The sequence below is a fragment of the Chrysochloris asiatica genome, unplaced genomic scaffold (genome assembly GCF_000296735.1).
Source record: "Chrysochloris asiatica unplaced genomic scaffold, ChrAsi1.0 scaffold00025, whole genome shotgun sequence".
In the NCBI taxonomy this organism is placed as follows: Eukaryota; Metazoa; Chordata; class Mammalia; order Afrosoricida; family Chrysochloridae; genus Chrysochloris; species Chrysochloris asiatica.
In genome coordinates, this window is record NW_006408543.1 from 18,482,149 (window position 1) to 18,485,845 (window position 3,697).

At 44.4% G+C, this 3,697-nt stretch overlaps 1 protein-coding gene across 1 annotated transcript in view; it reads left to right on the forward strand.

Annotated features, from left to right (window-relative positions):
* TTC7B (tetratricopeptide repeat domain 7B) overlaps positions 1-3,697 on the forward strand; it is a 345,238-nt gene that overhangs the window by 41,444 nt on the left and 300,097 nt on the right. The window lies entirely within an intron of this gene.

A 3,697-nucleotide genomic window follows, 5' to 3' on the forward strand; every position in this document is an offset into this window, starting at 1 on the left:
CTGAGAGGTCTGAGCTTAGTCTGACTTGTTTGCCCTTGTATGTGACCCCTCTATTTTCTCTTGCTGCTTTCAGGAGTGTCTCCTTGTCTTTGAGTTTGGAGAACTTGACTATGATATGACTTGGTGATTTTCTTTTGGGGTCCACCCTTCCTGGACTTCATTGGGCTTCTTGAATTTCTATCTTTTCGCCCTTGAGGATGTTTGAGAAATTTTCTTCCAGTAGTTCTTCGAGTATTTTCTCTGTGGACTTGTGTGACTCATTTTGTTCTGGAATGCCAATAATTCTTAGGTTATTCCTCTTCATGTTGTCCAACATGAATCTTAGACCTTCCTCTGAATTTATTACCCTTTTTTTAGATTTGTTCTTCTAAGTGGAATTGAGAGACTTGTCTTCCAGCTTACTGATTCTTCCTTCCATCTCATCTATTCTACTCCTCTGCCCTTTCACAGAGTTTTCTATTTCTGCCATTTTGTTGTTGATTGTTTGGACCTCTTTCTGTAGGTTTTGGATTTTTACCAATGCAGTGTCTATCTTGTTTGATTGTTCCTGTAGCGCTTTTCTGACTTTTTCCTTATTTTTCTCAACTCCATTGTAAAGTGTTTTGAGACATTTTATAATTATTTTTCTGAATCCTTTCTCAGGTATCTCCAAGGCCTGCCCTCCTTCCAGCATGGAGAGAAGGTCTACTTCTGATTCATTTGTCTCAGATATTTTATCTTTTTTCTGGATATGTGCTGATATGGTCATCTGCTTTTCCTTCTTGGACATGTTTAATGTTTATCTGTGGCCCTAATAATTAATTAGGTATTTTTTTTGGTAATTTTTTATGTTTTCTTATTACCTCCAGGAAGATGTGATCAGGATGTGGTCTTCCCTTTTCACTCTCTTTATTGCTTAACTCAGAGTAACTTTTTTGGGCCTCAGTTGGGCCTGGTCCTCATTTGGGCCTCGGGTGGGTGGGTTGAGCCTAGGGCGGGCGGTTTGGGCCTCTGGGGACCTGGGCGTCAGCGACCGGGCTGCAGGAGGGTTGGGCCTCGGGCAGGCCGTTTGGGCCTCAGGCTGGCAGTTTGGGCCTCGGGCGGGCGACTTGGGCCTCAGCGGGCGGATTGGGCCTCAGGGGGCCTGTGCCTCAGGGAATGGGCTGAGGGCGGGTGGGTCTCAGGGGCACTGGGCCTTGGTGACCAGGCTACGCGGCGGGTTGTGCCTTGGTTGTGCCTGGGCCTTTGTGACCAGTCTGTGGACGGGTTGGGCCTCAGTGCAGGCCTTGACCTTAGTGGGAGTGTCTGGGCCTTGGGAGGGCCTTGGCCTCAGTGGGCGGGCCTGTGCCTTGTGCATTCCTGAGCCTAGGTGGCTTGGAAGAGGGCTGGTCTAGGCCGAGGCAATAGTGGGCTGGGGGTCGTGGCTGCAGGGAGGTAGTGTCCGTATTTGATGACGTAAAAAATTCCTCTCTCAGTCTCTTCGTACCGTGGGTACCCCGAATTTCCTTATATCCGCACCGATATCCTTCTCTATTCGTTTGGCTTTGTTAGTTTATGCTTCCTTTTCTCTGGAAATGCAGCCTTCTAAGTGGGGTTGCTGTAGCCCTGCATCCCAAGGTCTGCATGGAGCAGAGGCACTCGCTGGCGCGGGCGCCGCATGCAGGCAGGCAAAAGCTTAAAATGCATGTAATTCCTCAGCAATTTGATCTTTTAAAAAAATGAGTTTAGAATGTTGAAATATAGGATCTTATGTTTGTTCAAAGGCTGTCTGTCTGCTAGACAGAGGTTTCTTATGTGCGATTCTGCCCCTTTTCCCTGAGACTGCCCTACCTGAGCTACCTGGTCAGGGAAGTGCCGGAAGTAGAATGTACTCTTGATTCCTTTCATATGAATGTCTAGAAGAGAATTGCCTAGGGTTTCTTTTTGTTGTTGTTGTTAAGTGCTGTAGAGTTGATTCCGACCTATAGTCACCCTGTGTAGGGTTTCCAAGGAGCATTTGGTGAGCTTGAACCAACCTTGTAGTTAAAACAACTTTGCAGTCTGGCACATTAACTCACAGCACCACACCAGAGTTTCTTTTTGGAGTAATGAAAATGTTCTGGAATTAAATACTGGTAGTGGCTTAGTGAGTTAATGCACTGGACTGCAAAGTTGTTTGATCCTTAAGGTCAATGGTTCAAGCTTACCAGCTGTTCTTTGGAAACCCTAGACAGTTTGCTACAAGTTGGAACTGACTCAATGATACTAAACACCCAAAACAATGGTTGCACAATATAGTGAATATAGTAAAGAAAAAACCCACTGAATTGTGTATTTTCAACAGGTGAGTTTTATAATGTGTGAATAACATTTCAATAAAACAATTAATACTATATACGAGCAAATGAATAAAAATCTCTCTCTTGGACATCTTCTAGCCTACTGTTACCTAAAAATAATATATAATCATAAATAATCATCATCATGTTGTTGTTGTTAGCTTCCCTCGAGTCAGTACCAACTCAGAGAGACCCTATGCACAATAGAATAAAACACCGCCTGAAAGCTCTACGTCATTTGAGCATCACAGCAACACGCAAGCCGCCACAGTAGCACAAACTGACAGGTGATTCACAGGTCAACACCATCATAGTTATTGTTAATTGAGTGCTTACTATATGTCACACATTATTCTCAGCACTTACATTTTTTCATCTGTGGTTTAGAGACCAGGGAGTCTGGCTTCAAAACCCATGTTCTTAGCCACTATGTGGAACTACTGTACATCAGAAATATGCGAGGATAAGCACTGGACTGTTAACTACAAGGTTGGCGGTTCGAGTCCACCAGCTGCTCCTTGGAAACCCTATACAGGGATGCTATGAGTTGGAACAGACTTGACAGCACTTACCAACAGCAGCAGCAATGCTGAGTGTAAGAACTTGGGAGTTTGAACCCTGGTTCTGCTACTTACTGTGTATAACCTTGAGCAAGTTACTTAGAGCTCAGAGCCCCAGTTCCTTCTTCTGAGAAATGGGGATGATAATAAATTCTCCCTCATAGGGTTCTTGTGAGGATTAAATTAATTCATATCAAACTCTCAGAACAGTCTCCGGATGTAGCTAGTTTTCAATTCATGTTATGATTTATTATTACTCTTCTATAGCAATTAACTAGAAATTTTAAGAGCACAAATTCCAGTAGCAAAATTTCACTTGGCATTTTAGGTTGAATTAGCATTTGATTTACGCACAGAATAATGGAATCAGAAGGGACATTGAAAGATCAGGTGTTCTAGCAGGTGAATGTCTGCTCCTGGGCCTGGCACCCTCTTACTTCATGAGAAGCCCTTGTCTGTGTGTGTGTGTTGTACATACGCACACCTTCTAAGAAGGCTATTTGTATTCTGGCAGGAAGATAGTCATTCACAAAGCATCCAGAAGGGGCATTCATGGCTTCGAGTGCGGTTTTATGAGGTCAGGAGTTGGTTCCTACTCACAACGTCCCTGGTCGGCTTTATGAGGCTGGCAATCTTTACGGGAGCAGAAACGGGAGCAGAAACCTCATTTTCCTTCCATGGAATGACTGGTAGACTTCAACCATTGATCCTGTGGTAACCAGCCCAGAGACCATTAAAAATCCTAGAACCAAGAACAAACAAGATGGCGGATTGGGTGGACGTATAGCAGAGAGCTCCGCCAACAACAACACAGAATACCCGAACAAGCAGGTTCAGGGG